Raw genomic sequence first — 21817 nt, forward strand, 5'->3', positions numbered from 1 at the left:
TAGGATGAAATATGTTAATAATAATCAGCGAGGCAGACGCAGTGTGTTACGTTGGCTTCTTCTCTCAGCAGACTGAGAACCGTTTTTATTAAACAGCAAAATACAACATCATGCCAAGTCCACTTTGTCTTCCATTTCCCACAAATGTACTAAATGCTGATAGTTTATATGTTCAAAAATGTTTTATCCTCATTCAGGTAGAATCAAATGAGTCCATATGCTTAATAGTACTCATATGCCAAAATACACTTCTTCCATCAAGGTAAAGGAAGTAGAATACATTTACTTTGCAAACAGTGATCATATGTAAAATACATGACTCAGTGTTTAAAGTACAAGCTATTTATACTCTGAAACAATCATATACACAAAATACAAATACTCCAAATCTCATTATACTTCAGGGTGGACACGGGACTCACGTCCCTAATAGCTGCATACAACATGTGAAGAATTAAGTACCCATACAGGCGTACAGTATAACACTGTGTATTGAAGTTGTTAAATGGACTGGGCTACTGGCAAAGTAGACAAACCTACTGATACAACAATACTAAAAGAAGATACATGAGCAACACCACTCGTAGCTTGAGCATGGGGTTAATGCCGACAGATAGCTAGCCCCTCCTGAACATCACTATACTCTGAGGATAACAGCGCCGCCCGAACTAGGTCAGCGCCAGCTTTAATACGTTGAGTTGTCGTAACTACTGTCTGGCAAGCTACGTTACACTCCAGCTAAATCAACTTAGTGCTTAGGAACACTTCAACACTTTAACCTCATTGCAGGTCTGCAGAACATACATATTTGTGGAGCCAGTCTGTCAATACTGAGCCATAGATTATAAAATAAAAGCGGGAGCTTAGATCACTGGTTACTAGGCCCATGGTGAAGCTAGTGGAGGCTACTTGTTATCTAACTATCATTAATAACCTACCCACATATATCGCTGCAAACTCTGAACAGTTCATACACTCACTCTTAGTCTCTGTAATATTCCCTTATGGCTTTAGATACATTTTCTGGCAAAAACCCACCTGTTAAAAGGATGAAAGATGTTAATAGTAATCAGCGAAACGGACGCACTGTGTTACGTTGGCTTCTTCTCTCAGCAGATTGAGAACTATTTAGAAGGCCACAAGACAAAATGCGTCGCCTTGGGAGGCTGCCCCCCCTGCTGGTGGGAATAGGTAGCAACGCCTTAAAACTAACAACCTTAAAATGAGGATTTATGGGAACTCACATCTAAAGGGAATCATACATAGTAAATCTATATAAATGTGAACACACATTTAGTGGGTGTAACACACTCCTGGACAAAAATAAATAAATAAAATGGCTCAAACAAATTGGCTCACCACACTCAAATATTTACCGAAAGCCGGAATCTTTTAATAGGCTACATTGGGGATTGTGTATGACCCCATTAAGTAAGGCTGTGGAAGGTACGGTAAGTGTGGGTAGAGGGTGTTAGGTGTGTATTTTAGGTTGGGGGGCACTGAACAAATTGGCACTGACCGTACTGCATACAGTCCTGCAGTGTTCACCAAGCCACATGATTGATATGAGGGCTGGCCAAGAGACTCATAAGTTAGTCTCTGTTGTGGTCTCCTATTCCGTGTGGATCTTCTGACTGGTTCATACTGAGGCGTGACAGGTCTACCATTTCCATACTGGTGTTCTTCAGGTCCTTCACCACACGTCTGTTGGTGTCCATCATTTTCTAACTGCTCTTGTGTGGCCTCACTTTCAGGAGCAATGGCTTAAGGACATTCTGATGTAGGTGTCCTTAGTGGTGCAGCAACCCCCAACTGTTCACGACTGTTTACTGTGTTTCTCTGACGTTCAGAGGAAAGCCCCACCTCTGGTGCCTGAAGTTCTGTCTGTCTTGGTACCCTCAACCAGTAATGTCCTTTTGGTGCTTCATCATCTGAGTCAGAATCAGAATTGCTGTTTTGCTGTTTTTCCTCTCATTATTTTTCCCAATGCCTTTTTTTCCCCTTTTCTTTTACCCCAGGTGATTGCCTCGTTGAAGATGCAGGTAAATCTCTTCTCCTCCTAGATGGGGTTGATGACATTGGCGAGCATACAGGTAGGTTATTGGCTAGGTCTTGTTGCCACCTGTCTCTGGATATACTTTGTAAATTGGGCTGTCCCCGCACTTGTTATTTGACAACATGTACACACTGTTCCCAGTATGACCTCAGCTTTCCGGGTCCTCCTCTTTCTTTCATGTTGCGGACCAACACTCTATCACCTGGTTGGAGAATAACTCCTTTGATATGACGGTCATAATACTTTTTGCCTCTTATGCTGGAGTGTTGGCTGTTCTCAACTGCTATTTGATATGCTTCCCTCATTCTTTTGGCCCATTTGTCTGCATAGCCCTTAGCCATTTCGGGCTCCTCTTTGGTGGACATGCCAAAAAGCAAGTCGATTGGAAGACGCGGATGGCGGCCAAACATAAGGTAATGGGGTGAGAAGCCAGTTGCCTCATGTCTCGTGCAGTTATAAGCATGGGTTATCTGGGGTAAGTGCTCCTTCCAGTTTCCCTTTTCTTTTTCTTCCAGTGTTCTTAGCATTTGGAGTAACGTCCTGTCGAATCTCTCTGCTGGGTTGCCCTGAGGGTGGTATGGGGTTGTCCTAGAGTGAGCCACTACAGCCAGCTGTCGCAGGGTCCTGAATAGGTCATTTTCAAATTTTCTCCCCTGGTCATGGTGTAACCTGCACGGATACCCAAAGCGGGGGATGAAGTCATTAAATATCCTTTCGGCAGCTGTTTTGCCAGATTTGTTCTTTGTTGGGTAGACCTGAGCAAATCTTGTGAAATGGTCTACCACTTCTAAAATATATTCATAACCACCCTTGCTGGCCTCCAAGTGCATGTTACCAATTGACACTAGTTCAACTAGGGCGTAGGTTGTTATGCTCCCCATTGGTGCCCTGATGTGCGTCACCGGTTTCTTTTGCTTGATGCAGGGGCACTTTCTGGTTACATAGGTCTCGATGTCCTCCTTCATGAACGGCCAATAGAAACGATCTCGTGCAAGATGGATGACTCTCTCTGTCCCAACGTGACCCATGTCATCATGCAGAAGCTTGAGGACCAGGGACTGGTACTGGGTAGGAAGGACTAACTGCTGTCGTTGCCCCGCTTTGCGAAACAGCAGCTGATTTTTGATGTGCAGCCTCCCCCATTCATGCATGAGCTTCCTCACGGGACCAGTGGCTCCCTTCCTGTCCCCACTTGTCAGCTCGGTCTTTGATTTCTTAAGTTTAATCAATTCACTGACCACTGCATCTTGTCTTTGAGCTCTAACCAAGTCATTGTGGCTAATGGCAGGTAATAACACATCCATTGGTGGCTCAGAGCACCGTGAGAGGTTGAGAACAGCAACGTAGGCAATGTCTTTGTTCTTAGCAGTCTGGCACCCTTCTCACACAGCACAGATGTCCTCCCTCATCAACTCTGCTGTACTCTCAGTGATATAATTACCCATGTCAAGTGGAAGGCGTGAGAGGGTGTCTGCATCAATGTTTGCTTTTCCCAGTCTGTATTGGATGTCAAATCGAAAGTCAGCAAGTTCACCCACCCATCTGTGCCCTACCGCATTCAGTTTTGCTGTGCCCATCACATACGTCAGGGGATTATTGTCTGTATAGATTGTGAAATGTGGTGCATAGTACAGATAATCCCTGAACTTTTCACATACCGCCCACTTTAGGGCAAGAAACTCCAGTTTCCCTGAGTGGAGGTTGTAGTTTCTTTCGGCAGGGGACAGGGTCCTTGAGCCGTAGGCGATGGCCCTGAGTCTTCCCTCCTGTCGCTGATGCAAAACTGCACCGAGTCCTTGAGCTGAGGCATCTGTGTGCAGTATGTAAGGCAGCTCGAAATCTGGGTATGCCAGTACTGGTAGATTTGACAGTGTATCAATAAGATGTTCAAGGGCTCCTTGATGATCATCAGCCCAGTGCACAGGAGCCCTGGAAGGCATCTGGGCTCCCTTGTTCCTCCTTGGCTTCCCCTGTGTCACTTCAGAGCTTCCTTTCACCTGTAACAGCTCATAGAGAGATTTGCAACGCTGGAGAAGTTTAGGAGGTACGCTCTGTAATAACTGAGGAATCCAAGGATCTGGCGAACTCCACCAACTGTGCTTGGTCTTTTGTCTTTCAGAGATAAGATAGCCTCCAAATCTTTTGGGTCAATCCTGACACCTTCAGCTGAGACCTACCTTCCTACATACCTGCCCTCTGATTTAAACAGTTTGCACTTTGTTGGTCGGAGCTTGATGCCGTGGGACTGCAGAGCTCTCAGGACTTGTTGCACTGAATCGACATGGTCAGCGAAGGACTTTCAGTAGCAGAGGATGTCATCAAGGTAAGGAATGCAGCAGTTGTCGCGCAGGGAGTCCAGCATTTCCTCCATGCTACGCTGGAACGCAGCAGGTGCATTAGAGAGGCCAAATGGAATTCTTATACAGACCCCAAGGCGTGATGAAAGCTGTCATGTGCCGTGATCCTTCTGCCATAAAGCCCTGGTAGTAGGGCTTACCTTGGTCCAAAATACTGAACCAGCTGTGACCCCCTAGTGTGTCAATGAGGTCTTGAATTCGAGGCAACGGGTGGCGGTCTGGTACTGTTTTCTGATTCAGGAGGCTGTAATCAATACACAATCTTGTGGTGCGGAGAACGGTGACTGATTTGACAATCCACCCTCTGGCGAGCAGGTCTTGAATGTACTCTTTTACCTCTTTGTACAGAGGCTTAGGCACAGAGGTGTACGTTCGCTGGACTGGGAGGTTATCCTTCAGGTTGATGGTCATTTTCAGACTCGGGATGCAGCCAATGTCCCCATCGTCTCGAGCAAAAGCCCCTGACTCCTCATAAAGCATCTGTTTCACTTCCTGCTGCTCCTCGTCAGTCAGATGGCTAAGATCCACAGGTGGATGCCACAGCGTAGCAGTGGGCTGTTTTTCGATGCAGCGGGGAAGTGTGGAAGGGCCAGCGGCATACACTCAACCTTGCTGCCCTCCGTCCGGGTGGTCTGTCTCAAAGACTTTATCAATTATTTCAATATTTCCAAGAACAGTTGAGGTGGGTAGTGTTACAACATGTTTAGTGTGGTTTGACACAGGCACTGTCACAAATGGTCTGTCCGTTTGGCAGATCTCCATCAGTCCTTCCCCTATGCTCAGTGACTCTAGCTGTACACTATCACTTTTGGGTTCGAATAGTACAAGTGTGTCATGATTTCGGCACTGTTGCCTGGTCTGATCTCTCATGTCACACACCTGTTTTTGCTCCGCCCGTTCCTCATCACTTCAGATCTGTTCCACCTGCTCTCACTAGTATTTAACCAGCTCTAAGACCAGGCAACAGTGCCAGTTTATTTCGATCCTTGTGTGAGACTTATTCCAGCGTTTATAATTCTGATTTCTGATCCTGACCTGTTTGCCTTTCGACCTCCGAGCCTGCTTACTCCCGTCTGATTCTGTTTGCCCGATCTGACCTCTGCCTGTCCTGACTACCCGCTGGATCTCTGCCCTGTGTACCGAACCTGGAACCGTGACCTGACTCCGTCCTGGATTATCCTTCGGTACCTCACTGGCTCTCTGATCTCCTGGCTCCGACCTTCGACCACGTCCCCGACTTCGGCTTCGCTCTACGGCTCATCCTGCTCACGTTTGCTCTCACGGTTCTGATCTCCTGCCTGTCCTCCGACCACCGAAACACCTGCCGCTGGGACTTCATGAGCGGCAACCGCCGCAGCGAGTTGACGACCCGCCTGCTGGGACCCACTGCGACTGAACTGAACATTAAGACCAGGTTAGTGACCGACCCGTTTGTGTGCAAACACCTTCAGATAAGCGTGGTCACTAACCTGCCGTCTCCTTCTGCAGAGGATCCCGCTGTAGACGCTGACGCCTCCCGCTCCGCACCTGATCTTAATAAACTGTTAAACTTGAACAGTTTGTCTGCCTTGAATTCTGGGTCCACCTGTTCTGAGCCTAACAAAGTGAGTTTGAGCCACTGATGCCCACTGGCACTTTGCACTTGACATAGGCTATCTGACCAGGTGGAATAACGATCTCTTTCTTGCCTACTTTCAACACCGCATACTGTTCTTCCTGATGCATCTCAGTGCGGATGAAGCTGACTATAGCTTCTGCCTTCACACTATCAATATCCATTGCCCCCATTAGGAGGTTGACAAGGATGGATATGACTTTAGGTCTGCTCTCGTTGCACTTTATGAGTTCTTGGACTACATTAAAGCCAACTAATGGCCTCTCGAGCACTAGTCGGCTTACCAGAAAAGGTACCCTTATGGCTAGGTCCGGGTCATCATCACCCTGCAGATTCACTACTATTTCCACCCACCCCTCATATGGTACTTTATCCCCAGTGACAGCTGTCACATCAAGGTCTTTGTCCATTAGCTCGCTGAGAGGTCTGATGTACTGTTCGGGTAAATATTTATTTTTCCTGGTGTGATCAATAATGCTTACGTTAGCCCCAGTATCTAGGAGAACAGTTACGGCATAGCCACTCATGCTACATTTTAAGAGAAACTTACGACTTATCAATGGAGCTATCTTTTCAAGTGGCTTTGATTGGCTGGTGGCTTGATTGCAAAAGGTGGGATTACCTTTGCCTGCATTGAATACTGTCACTCCTTGGGGTTGGGACATCGTCGTTACATCGGTCAGGGGTGGCCCCGTCGCCCTGACCGGCTGTTGTTTCCCGATTCTTGGGCTTTCTTTAAACAGCCAACCGCACGGTGTCCCTCTTGTCCACAGTTAAAACAGTGGTTACAGTCTGGGTGGATGAGGCAGCTGCGTCTGTGTGGGCATCTGTTTGAATGCCTCTACTGTCTGTGTAAATGCTTCAACTTGTGCCCTTAGTCTCTGCATGGCAGTGTCCTCACCTTTGGTTCTTGCCTCATTGACGCTGATTGTTTTCTCACCTTGTTCAGCGAGGGTGTTGTGCGCTTGGGTCACCTTGCGGCTGGAGCTATGGCCAAATCTGTGCCTTCTCTCGCTTTCCTCTGTTGTGGTCTTTATCACCTGTTTTAACAGAGACTCATCAGAGATGGTGGGGTCAGTTAGAAGTGGTTTCAGTCCTCGCCTGACCTCTTCATATTTCTCACCCATTCCCTGATATATTGTGTTTAAGAAATCACCCTGTGCTGTGCAGGTGTCATACCTAACACCTGCGTTGGGCTGTTTGGAAGCAAACATTATTTTCTGTTTTAGACCGATCATTCAGTACAGGAACTGCTGTGGAGACTCCTGCTCATGCTGTTTTGCGCACATAAGTTCCTGGAAGAGCTCTGTGCTGCTCTTCTCTCCTAGATGGGACTGGAGGAAGCTTTTTAGTTCTGTGACTGTCAGATCTTCCTTGTTAATTAGCATGTCCCTGAAGTTCCCACCTTTTATGACACGGAGGACCCCTCTGATGATCTCACCCTCAGTATGTTGCTCTCTGAGCCCTTCATCAACCTGCTAAAATATTGCATTGTAGCTGATGTCGGACGTTGTTTCAGTTACCTGGCCACTATGTATCTTTAAGTCTTTTCGCTGTAGGAGTGGCAGATTTCTAAGGGCAATCACACTCTCGCCAAAGTGGGTTGGCCGTGTGTCAGTATAAGTGTGCGTTGGGTATGACTGGTGACTGCCAGGCTGGCCGGGGGGGGGGAGTTGTGTTTTGGTATTTGGATGAGGTTACCAGGTGACCTAGCAGGTGACAAACAGTTGGAGCCTCAGTGTTTGATTTAGAACACTGAGGACAGTACCCTTATCACAGTTTGTAATAATCGCACCAACTGTATCTTCCAAAAACAGTAACGTTGCCATACCCTCATCTTCTTCTTCTAAGAGTGACTGGCTATTCATGTAGGCTTTAGATACGTTTTCTGTCAAAAACCCACCTGTTAAAAGGATGAAAGATGTTAATAGTAATCAGCGAGGCGGACGCAGTGTGTTACATTGGCTTCTTCTCTCAGCAGACTGAGAACCGTTCAGAAGGCCACAAGACAAAACGCGTTGCCTTGGGAGGCTGCCCCCCCCTGCTGGTGGGAATAGGTAGCAACGCCTTAAAACTGACAACCTTAAAATGAGGATTTATGGGAACTCACATCTAAAGGGAATCATACATAATAAATCTATATAAACGTGAACACACATTTAGTGGGTGCCACATACATACAAAAGATTAATTTAAAAAAATTCCACCTCAAGCATCGTCGACTCCGATACCGAATATATATACGAAGAAACGGAGTTTGAACAAGGTGAACCTGAGGAGACTATATCTAACGCTGCCCAAGCCATAGAGCCCATGCTCCATTGTAAGTACCCCTCAAAATCCTCGCTCGTGAAGTGTAAATTGCATAAAACATTTTTGTCACTGCTGACAATCCAGTCCTTTCGCGTTTCTTTTAGGAATTTATCCCATTTCTTTCGGACCTTTTGATCCTTCGGCCAAGTAGGTAGCGCTACTTTCTGGCCTGCACTAGACCGCGGTGAAGTTGGCTTAACATTGGACGTTCAAGCTCCGCGGAGTCAGCGGAGCACTCTTGAGAAACAAAAATCAAATCAGATTTGTTGACGGTCCCACCGCGTATGGGAGAAGGGAGCAGCTGAGAGACGCTGGCCGAAATCGAAGTCCTTCAACCGGATCAACCGTGAGCTAGATCCCGCTGACTCCACGAAGCTTGAATGTCCAATATCAAACCAACTTCACCGCGGTCTGCACTAGGCCTATAAGCGACACTACAGCCACCAACTACGCACCTAGAAGGCATTTTATTGTAGACTTAGTTCGGCGATTTTTTGTAATTACACGTACATGCACAATGTATGCAAACCCTCTGGCATGAGTCTGTGAAAAGGATTAATAGGACAAAAACACAGAAATAATCCTTAGTGAACAATGTTTGTTTTAACCTACCGGGCGGGTCGTCCTCTCTGCTGAAGCGTGTCCGACTTCGCTTTCTGATGTTATACAAACATGTCTGAACGTCCATCCATCCATTTTCTAACCCGCTTAATCCCTCATGGGGTCGTGGGGGTTGCTCGTGTCTATGTCCCGATATAAAATAATTGTAGCCGTCCAGTGGTTTCATGCTTCCATGCTCTCTCGTGTGTACTGCCTGGCGTGTTTATAAAGCAGCTGTATATGTCGCCGTATGGAACACTTGGCCAGCATTTCACAGACTCGCTCCGTCCCTTCAGGCTTTTGCTGTATAAATCTGGCAATCTGATACGATCAACCATCAACTTACTCTTGAAATGATCTTGTGATACGTTATCCAAAGACGAAAAATACATCGAGAACTCGTCAGTTTCCTCTGTTTGTGCCCGCTATGTGTTCGCCTTCTGCCTTCCAGTCCGGCGCGCATGCGCGAAAAACCCGGATGAAAACAATAGCAGTGAACTGCTCTATAAGCGACACTACAGCCACCAACTACGCACCTAGAAGGCATTTTATTGTGGACTTAGTTCGGCGATTTTTTTTTAAAAGCGCTTGCTCAAAGTAGACGTGGATCAGCAGATTTGGTGTGTGAAAGAAGATACTGGAAAACATCCATATATCCTTGTTTGCCGTACCGGTTGTACAACGTAAACGCCTGTGTGTTTCTATGCCAGTTCGCTTTGCGCATTCTCGGTGTTCTTGAACTGACGTCACACGTCGGAAATGGCCAATCGTAAACGGAGGCAGCACTCAAACACGGAATACCATAATCGGTGTAAAAAATACGCAATTATTCATATTCAAACTTAATTTGAACACTTTTGATACATGAATAGTCAAAGTTTACCTTGTTCTGGAAGTTATTCAACGGTTTTCAGGATTTTTTTTCAGTCCAAGAGTTAGATTTTAAGCGTATCAAAGAACACGCCACAGATTTCAATGTGCTACATCTACAAATCAAAAGATGAAGTCAAAATGGAAAGGGTTTCTACACTCCAAAAATCAAACAAAAATCATAAAACCTCTGTGTGTATAGGGTATGGTTTCTTTTTAAGTTTACTGGATGTATTTCTTAGCTTTTTCGAGCTAATGGGGTATTTTTGTGTTTTTAAATGAGCATATCATTCTCCTCAAACCGAACTAGTAGAATTAATCAGGGCTTTATCTGCAGACTGTCACTCAATATCCTTTATGTAAATGTACTTTGATACAGTTATTTTCATTTTCCTGGTTAAATAAAAGGTTAATATTATTTATCAACCTCACTAAAATTATATAGTGCCACATGGAAATCCCATCACAGCTAATTGTATGAAGTGATTAAATTCAGGGAGGACTGTTTGCTGCAATTTGTTCAGCATTTAAACTAATGAAAGTCAATCCATCAAGCAGGATGGACGGCATTCTTATTTGGTATAAATAGGGGTACATGTTTGTGTGTGTGGGGGGGGGGGATAACAGCTGGTCATGCATGAATTGACTTAACCCCTGTCACTCAGATGGCTTTTGTGTTCCACACTTTTCTAAAACCAGGGCAGATGTCCCCAACACATCCCAGCCCACACACTCACAGACACAATTTAGGATACCCCAGGACCCACACCAGCATTGGTTAGTTAAACTCAAGGATATGATGGCAAAACACCACCATAGAGTTTCATTGGAAAACTCTTGTGTCTTTTATACACTCTTTTTACACTTTCTATTTTTTTAGTTTTTCAAAGAGCAATGTGATGTCAAATAAATGATTTTAAGATTTTTTTATATGACCACTGCACATACAGCTTGAAATATATCTGATACTTGTTTGTTTGCCTGCTTTCCACAAAAAAATACATTACAACACTTTAACATTGAGGAAAAACAGGCTTAAATGCTGCTGCAATTTCAGATCAGAAGATTTGGCTTCTGAAACATAATGTAACATCACTTTTAAAGAACATCTCACTTGCGCATATTATATACTTTACATTTTCATACATTTTATACTATTTATTATTGTTGCTTCTTTGTAACATATTTCACAAGAAATAAATTTCAACACTGGCAGAAAAAACAATAACATGTGTATAATATGAACACAACCTGCCATAGCTAGTGAAAAAAAGCAATATACTCTTAGAAAATGGATTAAATGACCGACAAAGATACAATCACAAAATGTGTTTAGATAGTGAGTTTAGCTAGAGTTTAGCTAGTGAGACATGGTTACATTTTAATTTACACTACAAGAAATTGATCTTTTAACATCTTAGGAACAGGGAACACCTCTATGATTTTGTGATCTGAATTCCAGACAGGGTCTGTAGATGAAAGGAATAAATCAGTGTTAAACTGCCTTCTACTGTCGTGAAAGGTCTGCAAGAGAGCCAAGCATCTGATGCTCTGTTTTTGGGGCCATAAAAGCAGACAATCAATTTTAAGATATATGGTACAGACTCCAGCTAACTGCTCAAAAGAACATCACACCTCACAGCAAACTTACCGAATGTCTTTGAGTGTCCAAAAAACCGCCATATACGTTTGAAGTATTATCATTATTATAATTATAATTATTATTATTATTATTATTATTGAACATCATGGACACTTAAAAAGTCAGAAGTCAGATCTGTGACTGTGTCTATTCTAAAGATGCTGCTGCTGTATAATGGTTGTACTCAGTGACCAGACTAAATCATTTTAGCAATTCAAGACAGGTAAAAGTGTAAATCTTTCCATTATAGCATATCTTCAAAAATAGAGATTGTGGAGTCCCTTGTGTGTTCAATGAAAATAGATTTGTCTCCGTTGCAGTCCTTCACCCCACGTCACAGCCATATCCAGTTCCTGATTTGTTGTTGCGATGGGACAAGACACAAAAGTTCAGACTTATCAACTCCAATGAATGTCGCTTCACTTCCATTGCAGGTGTTGTGTCACTGTGGCTTTGCTGTAATTGCCTAAATTATGCATGTCGCACCGCTTTGTGTCACATGGCTTCTGTGTTGCAGCTGTACATTGGGATAACATGTAAATCACCCACTCAGCCCGCCACATTCATGTTTGGTGTGAACTCACCTTTACACACATTGATATTTGTGTTAGTGGTACTTAAAAGTACATGTGGGACTTAGAAGTGCTGCTTAAAAGCACAGCATACACTTCTGTCTTTCTTGTTAGCTGAGCCACTAGTCCCGGATGTGACATTATGAAAACATTTGTTTTGCCGTCATTTTGTTAGTTCATCACTCCATTTAATCAGTCACTGTGATGACTAGTTAAAACAATATTAAGAATCAATGTTGTTGATTTCTAAATCAGCAAATCATTTTTTTTTTTACTTTTTTATTCGGATAAGGAAGCCTGTGAAATCACTTTATTGTTTTATTGGTTATGTAATGATGCTGAAAGGCACAGAACCCAATATTTAAATCAGACACAATGATGTGTCTAAAAACTTTATTAATAAAGACTTTGTGCAGGAGACATCTGCAGGAGCCAGCAGAGATCTTGGTGGTGGAGAGAGTAGGATTACTCACAGCAGAAGTGATAGACAGGAAGGCTGAGGTTTTGTCTGAGTCTGGGGAACAGATATGGGTCATGCATCGGTGGTCAGAGAAGAGATCCAAGAGGTTTGGCAAGGCTTGTCATCATAATTCAATCCCAGGTCATGGTCCAGACCTCAGAACGCAGTGTAAGATGTCCAACAGGGGCATGGTAAGGCAGGAAAATCTGTGAAACAGGGTTGTGGTAAGAAACATGGAAACATGAATTAAAGTGCCCGTGACATGAATTGTTTAAGATAAACTGAATGGAAAGATAAAACTGACAAAACTGTTTTGATATAAATATTATACAGATTAAATAAACAGTTGTTGACATATATGGTCATAAATCTTACTAAAAAGGACTCCTTTTTGAGATTCTAATGTGCTCCTTTATGATGTAAAAGGGGAACTCTGGAAATCCCAGGATTTCCCACCGGATTTTTGGATGTTTGGGTCCTGCATATAACGTGCAGTTTGAAATTGAACATCATGCAGATTGAAATCAACTGCCTCAGAATCTTCACAAGCGTAACCATCAGCAAGAATATAGTTCAAAGTGGAATGTTTATCTAAATATTCCAATGTAAAGTTTCACAATTATAAACCAGGCATTGTCTTCTAATCTAAAAAAATAGCAGCTATGTCTGTTGCTGCTGCTCCTTGCTGCACAGCTTAACCTCCAGGGAGAGCTCTCGGCACTCCCAAAACTTGTTCCCTACCATCTGATGACGGCTGACTTTCTTCTTCTGACCTCATGATAATGAGTCACTATCGGTCAGCTGGTAGTTGACAGCTATTTCTGCAGAAAATTAAGACTCCTCCCTATTTTTTGTGTTGTCAGCCATTGTAGCACTGATCGGTTTATGCGCCAGGATTCCCCTTTTACGTGATAAGGGAGTGCATTAGAATCTCGAAAAATAGTTATTTTTAGTGACATTTATGACCATATATCTCAACAACCATTTATTTAATCTGTATAATATTTATATGAAAACAGTTTTGTCAAAATCCTTTAACAATAGCGTACCGCGCACGTGACGTCACCGTCTCAAGAGCAACGCCCCTTTTGCCGCTTAGGTAGGGCATACAGGTAGAGAACGCCCGTAGCAACCAGCTATTACACGCACAACAGAACCAGCGATATGACCGACTTTGCAGCCATTAAACTTTCCCAAGAAGATGTCCCAGGCGCACGGTTTACTGGTCGCACTGTCGAAGAACACACCAACCTTCAGCTCAAACGATGGCTTGAGTGTCGAGGGCTTAAAAAAACCGGAAAACGGGCCGAGTTGATGGAACGGTAAGCTTTGTTGTTTTTTTTCTGCGCGGCGGTCATGGCGTCGTCGGCCGTTTTTTTTTTGTTTGTAATCACCGTCCAGAATTCGGTATATGTTTAATGTTTGTCTTATTTGAAATGTTTTTGAGTAAGCTATCCTGGTAGCAGGGTATCATGTTAGCACCTGCTACCAGGATAGCCTATATGCTATCATGATAGCAGGCGCTTCATTATTAACATGCCGGCCACCAAAATACTCTTACCTCTTACTACTTGATGTCGCTGGAATGGGTCAGGATGTTCTTCGGTTGGGCCCTTTCCTCCGACAAAATGCTTGCTACATATGTAGGCCGACCGCACCGGTCGGCCTACATATGTAGCATATGTGGCATGTAACATATGTGGCATGACTTGATTGCAGATAGGCAGGCAGACAGACCAAATCATGAAAGGTTATTAGTTTTCAGTTTTAATCTTATTTTTTTTTTTTACTATGTCCTCTGTTATTTATTTGTTTCCCTAATTGTTTTCAATTGTACTTAGTAGTTTATTTGAATGTTACTAGCCTAGTGAAAGATTTTCTTGACTGAAGTATTTTAACTAGAAGTTGAAGTATTTTGTTAAGGAATTCTTGTATTTTGGAGAGAAGTTGATTGTTCAGTATATGTGATCAGTACTTGCTGTTTGTGAGTCCTAGTTTGTGAATTCACTCCTCCATCTATTGCTTTATAATCCCAGAACTCACCAGACAGGTATCCATTAAACAGCAGCTGACAAAGACTGAGACCTTGTACACACATAGCCAGTTATCTGGAAAAACTAGCAAATGTGTATATGTTTTGTATATGCAGGTGGGGTGACTGGCAGAACCAATACTGAACAGGAGTTCCAGGCAGTAACTGACATGAACAGAATTGCAGGTCGAGGATTCTCCAGAGCAAGTAGCAGGAACTCACAGGAAACAGGGCAGATATGAGCAGCACACAGGCACTGGAAAACCTCATCATTGAGGGGTGATCATGAGCAGAGATACTGAATCAGCATTGTTTTGGTCACCAGGGCAAAATTTCTCTTTGCCAATTCCATTTCACATTACACATAATGAAGGCAAAAAATTTATAAAAAATGACAAACAAACATGCAATGAACAAGGTTTACATTTTTTTTAGCATTCTGGAAAGTCACAGATTAAGATAATGAGGTAGTACAGTGCTTATTGAACAATGACGATTGAGGCTTTTATAGAAATGTGCATTTAGATATTCTGAGGTGATAGTGCTTTGTAGGCAGTAACATTAAGGTGATTGTAACGTATGATGGGCTAGTAACAGTGGGGGTGATTTTAAAGCATTGCAATAGTAAAATGTTGTAAGAAATACGCAGATAAAAGTAGAAAGTATGGAGCAGTGAGTAATTTTTTTAAAGAAAGTAAATAAGTAACTAGATACTATCCATTCTGTGGTTCAATGAAATTCAGACTAAGGTGTTTGACCCTCCAACTTTCACAATGCATTTTCAGACTCTGCATCAGTTCTTAATAAAGTGACATTTTGTTATTTTTGAAATCTATATATTAAATTAAGACTTCTTTAATGTGCTGCAGCTTCTCAACTATTAAAGGCTGCAGAGTGAAGACTTTTCTGCTGTGGAGGAAAAATATCATGTTTTTTTATTTTATTTTATTAGAATTAAAGAACTTTGCAGAAGTATGCATTGCCATGTCCACATTTCTTCATGTTCCAACCTTAAAGTTGAATCAATTGTATTGCTATTTTATGAGTCAAACCAGAATAAAGTGATGTATAACTATGAAGCAGAAGGAAAATAGAATAGAATAGAATAGAATAGAATAGAATAGAATAGAATAGAATAGAATAGAATAGAATACTGCAGCTAAATTTCTCTTTGGGTCATTGAGTCCAACCGACTGAGCATACAGGAACTGGGAGCGTCAAAATGGCAGTGCATATGCACATGATGAGACAATATAGCAGGGATGAGTTGGCTAAGGCAGGTATATGTAAGCAGGGGAACAGGAGAAGAAAGACACTAATTAATTGCAGTAGATGGAACTGATCAGGTGGCAGGGAGATGGCAGAGCTGATTGGATAGTGACTGGTGGCTGAGAAATGACAGAGCAGATTCTAGAAAAGTCCAAACAAAAAATAAACAAAAGCCTAAATTGTGACACCATTGTTACTGACTTGGCCGGGCAGTGGAGCAAAGATGTATGCTGTCAGAGAGGTGGTGATTTTCTGGGTTGGTGTTGTGATTGACTGTTTACAATATGTGTCCAATCAATGTTAAACTGGACAAATTCACTGCCATGAAATCAACAGCATCTCTGATTGCTTATTTCCAACTAACTTCATCCCAGCAACCACACAGCTTTTCCTGTCTCCATATCGGTGTCGAGACTTCAAAGTAAAACCATTGATGGAACTTTTCTGGTACAGCTCTCAACTGGTTTAAATCCTACTAAAAGGACAAGGACTTTTTGTATCAGTAAGTAACATTACATCCCAGACGACAAAAATTACACGTGGGGTTCCCCAAGGGTCCATCCTGGGTCCCCTCCTGTTCAATATCTACATGCTCCCCTTAGCTCAGATCATAAAAAACAACATCAGCTACCATAACTATGCAGATGACACCATGTCACCTGGTGACTATGAGCCAGTTCAAGCACTGAGTAAATGCCTAGAAGAAATCAATGCAGGGATGTGCCAAAATGTTCTTCAATTGAAGAAAAACAAAACTGAAGTAATAATCTTTGGACCAATAGAGGAGAGATCAAAAGTTAGCACACAGCTTCAGCTGCTTCAGCTAAAAACCACTGATCAGGCCCGAAATCTGGAAGTATTGATGGACTCAGACCTGAACCTCCAAAAGCATCTAAAGACAATTACATGGTGAACTTTCTATCACCTGAAGAACATTTCCAGGGTTAAAGGACTCAGCAGGATCTGGAAAAATTAATCCATGCATTTATTTTTAGTCGAATTGATTACTGCAACAGTGTTTTCACAGGTCTGCCTAAAAAGACGATCAGACAGGTGCAGCTGATCCAGAACGCTGCTACCTGCGTCCTCACTAAGACTAAGAAAGTAGAGAACGTCACCTCAGTTCTGAAGTCCTTAAACTGGCTCCCTGTATCTCAGAGAATAGACTTTAAAATCCTTCTGTTAATCTATAAATCCCTGAATGTCTTAGCACCTAAATACATCACAGACTTGTTATCATTGTATCAAACCTCCAGACCACTAAGGTCGTCTGGCCTCAGCCTTCTCTGCATACCTAGAACCAGAACTAAACACGGAGAAGCAGCATTCAGTTCCTATGCTCCACTTATCTGGAACAAACTACCAGAAAACTGTAAAATTGCTGAAAGCCTGAGTTCCTTCAAATCAAGATTAAAAACAATTTTTTTAGGATTGCCTTCGACTGTTCTAATTGAACTGTTATATATGTAATATATAATTAGTTTACTTTGTATTCCAACTGTTTTCACTTGTTTGCTTTTAATTTTTATTTCCCATGTTTTATTTTGTTTCTACATTTTATTCCAACTTGTTTTTATTATGTTGTATTTTCCTATATTTCAATCATGTAAAGCACTTTGCATTTTCTCTGTACTAAAATGTGCTATATAAATAAATTTGCCTTGCCTGGCCTTACTGTTGGTTCAGACGCTCTTTGCTTGTTTATTTTTTTACAAGTTCACCTGCTCCGATACATTGAGGTACAAAGGAGAAAAAGCAGTTGAAAGTTAGCTGTTTTACACCAACTCTTCCTCCCAATATGGATGCACAATGCGGATCAACGTCACCATTGTTGTGAAGGATTCTGACTTGCTGACAGGCAGTACACAGCTCTATATGTATTTGGCATATTTTAAACAACAAGTGGCAGATTTGTGCAGGATTATGAGTTGCTTTGAGCCAGATGTGTAACGAACGATAACGTAGGACCCAAGATTCGACACAGCACAGGTCAGTGGTTGGTAACAGGCTTTATTTTGACTGTGCATGCGCTGCGCGTGGAGCGCGCGGGTAGCTCTCGAGCCGGTAACCCCCTGAGACGGAGACAACAGGTTAGTGATCAGTCAGGGAGGAAAAAGGGAAAAGAGGTAATCTGAAACACTAACCTGTTAGAGGGTTTGTGAGCTCGGGGACCGGCTCGGCAGGAAGGGGCTTGCGGGGGTTTGAGCCGTTGAGCGGCTGACTGTCCACTGGGGTCTTTGACGGGTGATGGTCTGTGGGGCAAAGTCCAGTGAGCCAAATCCAGGCAGAGGTACAAGAGGGGAAATCCAGAAGGCAGGTCCAGGTCCAATCCAAGGTCCAAAAAACTAGCAGATACACAGACGTCAGGGGTTAGGCAGATTCGAAAAACTCACGGTCAGACAGGTCAGGTTCACAGGCAAGAAATCCAAGGCGAAGGCAGATGCAGAAATCCAGGGACGGGCCGGGTCAGGTTTCCAGACGTGGGTAGACAGAATCAGATAAGGGGTTAGGCACTCTCGGTGGTCAAGGCAGAACAGGTCAGGTACGGGTTAGCAGACAGAACAGGGAAAAACGCTGGAAGGTACTCGCTAGCAAGCTATGAGACGATCTGGCACTGGAAGCTGATTTGGACGGGGCTTATATGGAGGGGAAAACAGCTGAAGCCAGTAAAGGATAATTGTGAGCAGGGCAGAGAGGAACAGGTGTGCAGAGTGTAGAAAAATCAGCGCCAGTGCCAAGAACATCACAAGATGGGATAAAATCAGACTGTAAGTTGAAAGCCACATGAATTGGGAGACTTTTACAGGCATTAAGGAACTGCCCCAATCATAGCAGGGTGCCAACACTGCTAGTACAAAGCTCCCCAGATTCATCTTTTTCATTTACCACTATTCATCAGCCGCACTGGGGAAGAACATGCTCTTTCTCTGTCCGTGGGTCCGAATGGAGTTCGGTGACCCACAAGTGCTCAACTCCAAACGGAGCGAAGTCTGCAGTTTGTCTCTGCGTCATCAGACACCGGAGTGTTATGCAATTATAGCTGTTTGATTATAAATATTATTACTAATTATAATTGGCAATTATAATTTATAACATATCATTCAAACTCAAAGGATAGCTATAACGAAAATTATTTCAAATGGTCATGATCATAGGCTATGAGCCTGCAATTATTACCACTAACAATTGGTTGACTGGGTTAGACACAGCAAACGTTGACAACTTTAATTATAATTGCATTTGGAGTTTTAACCATTAGTCATTCGCCATAAGCCAATGAAAATGTCTCAGTATATTCAGTTATTAACTCAAAAGGATAGAATCTGATAAGTATTGGAGACAATTCAATTGCTGTTTCAAAATAAGCACAAACAACTGCGATTGAAGTAGCTGTTGTTTATTAAACTGATAATTCTCTGTTACAGTAATTATTATGTTTAATGACAGTACTAAAAACACGACTCGATATTACATAAAACATGAAAAATAGAAAATAAATGAAAATAAAAATCTGTCAAAATGGATTAACTGTAGAGGTGGCAATTTGTAAACAATTCACAGTTCATTAGAAATTCTATTGGTTCCAACACTGCATTCTGGCTAAATAGCTCTGAGGTAGGAAAAGGCTGTTATTCACAAACAGGCCTGAAGCTAAGATGGCAGATGCTTCGGCAAAGCTACCCCCTAGCGGGGTTTAAAGTTTGGTTTACTTTTAATGTATTTTCACTGTGTTTTAAGGTCTGACTGAGTTAGACCGGGAGTTAAGGTGCCAAAAAAAATATAGAGTACCCTTCAATCAAACTCGAAACCACGCCCACATTTCAAAAGTGACAGCCAGAAGTCCCGCCTTCCACTTCCGGCAGAAGTCCCACCTTCCTTCTGTTCTGCTGTTTTAAGTGTTTAGCGTGAATTCGGAGGTAAAGCTAAGTGTACCCACAAGGCAACACGTGGCTTACAGATATCTGTAAGCTTTAACCGCTTTTTAAGGTATTTTTAACTGTGTTTTATTTCTGCTGGAGGGGGCTATGGTTGTCAGTTATTTTAATAAGTTCTCCAGAGACACCAGCGCAACACACTCGCTTCTCCGAGGAAGTGCCAGCTCCCCAGCTCGCCACGTCAGACGGCCTCCCTCGAAATGCTAATCAGGGGACAACGCTTCCCGCAGCACTTAAGTTAACTATTATAAGTCTGAAACTAACCCTGATGGTATATTTCTGAATTTGCCTGGTTCATTTAGTGTATTTGCTTATTTATCCGCAGTAACAACCCACCGAGACATTCTCGCTCAAGCAGTCTTTACGGCCAAAATACTGCCTCCCCCCGATACATTTAGCCAGCCGGACGGTAAGTCAGCAACTGTTCTATGCTATTTTTATTTTTATTATTTATTTATTTTTATTCTTCTTCTATTACCCCGTTTAAAACTCTGTCTCTGTCTGCTTATTATTTCTACAGTAACAATTCAGTCTGTACACGAAAATATTGACACTGAGCCAGCACCAGCACAAGATCTGTCTCGCCCTGCCTCATCTTCTCAGCACCCTGGTGAGTTAACAATGAGTTCGTGGTGCTGATGGTAACACATTGGCACCGGAATGGGAGGGCCGCAGTTGTAATCCCGGTGCAGCCTTTAGCCTGTTTTTTTATTTATTCTTTTCTGTTATCTTTTTCTTTTCTTGTATTACCCCGTTTTAAAACTCTGTCTCTGTCTGCTTACTTTAATTTGCAGTAGCATCAGTCAACTGCTGTGCCAGAATAAAACACAAGAGGAGGCCCATTCTCAGAAGCCTACGTTCATCAGTCCTGAGATTTCAGCAGTGACATGCAGTCAGGGGAGATCCGTCGCTTCAGCCGGGAAACCTGAAGCTTCCTGCTCACCTTTGAGAAAAGTGTGGATATATGGATTAAAGATTGAACTGCTTTGTTTCTCAAAATGCCAAATGATTTCAAGCTTTTCAGAATTCCACACTTACCCATATACCTGTTAATGCTCTCTCCTGGTCAGAGTGGGTGCAGGGACCTACCTGGTAGTTCATTTCGGCGCAAGCCCAGCACAGTGTGAACACCAGTTTACCGGTAGAGGTCCTGTACGGCAAAATGGGAAAAAACAGACCACGCGGAGGAAACACCGTCGCCCTAATAAGCCCAAAGTAGCCACGGGGGTCGTCAAAATCTTTGCAAATCTCTGCAGTTTGCATTCACGTACGGGTACAGGGGAGTAAAGTCAACATAGTGCACTGATTCCTCCTCCCCAGCCGTGTACCTCAGCCTGAGAGCACAAGTTCGGCCCCCAAACAGAGCATCTTGTGGGGAAAGAGGCTCCGGTGCGCTGAAACAATCCAGAAACCTTTTGAGACCCGAGTGCGAAGCCTTCATCAGATTCAAACGGTGTTCTCACATAACCTCCAGGTGCACCCCGTAAACTGATTGCAATAGCCTGGCTCCCTCCATGGTAGCTGAGTGGAACGCTTCAAAACAAACTCCTCTGAGAGGACACGTCTGGTCAGCTGGAAAGCAAGTGGGACAGCCATGGTAGAAGCATCCGTTGAACTCAAACACAGTTTTGACCCCTTGAACCTCTGCATATCCATCCACATAATAAGGCACGACTTTCATTTCTCCTTTATTGAGCGCAAGTTGAATTAAAATGCCCCGTTCAGCAGCTATCCACTCCATCCATCGAATGGGCGCGTCCGAAAAAGTCTTGCACCGATAATCCACCGGGGACGGAATGGCTAGTGTGTTAGGGGGGAGGAAATTTGATGTGACTTTAAAGGATCCACGTTTGTCTCTTTAAAGAACTCTTCTCTGAATTTCACACAAGCCCTGAAAAGAATCTCCACATCATTTTGACAATAATAAAGAGCTTCTTTCTGAAAGTCAAAGGACTGCTTACAGGCTTCGCTGTACCAAATGGAAAGACATTCCTGTTCGGCGGGATTCATGTGCTCCATCGCGTAGAAGGTGGGAGGAGGAAGTGGCCCCACGTAGTTTAAAGTGTTCTCAGAGGAGAACAAGTGAGGGGAAAAAA

The 21817-nt window shown here is 43.1% G+C and overlaps 1 long non-coding RNA gene across 1 annotated transcript; it reads left to right on the forward strand.

Moving 5' to 3' along the window:
- The first annotated feature begins 19937 nt into the window (after nt 1–19937).
- Nucleotides 19938–20718, forward strand: LOC118563993. Its single transcript, XR_004931584.1, has 3 exons — nt 19938–20130; nt 20242–20331; nt 20516–20718. It is a non-coding gene; the product is annotated as an uncharacterized LOC118563993 (long non-coding RNA).
- Nucleotides 20719–21817: the final 1099 nt, after the last annotated feature.

The sequence above is a fragment of the Fundulus heteroclitus genome, chromosome 8 (assembly GCF_011125445.2).
Source record: "Fundulus heteroclitus isolate FHET01 chromosome 8, MU-UCD_Fhet_4.1, whole genome shotgun sequence".
Classification (NCBI taxonomy): Eukaryota; Metazoa; Chordata; class Actinopteri; order Cyprinodontiformes; family Fundulidae; genus Fundulus; species Fundulus heteroclitus.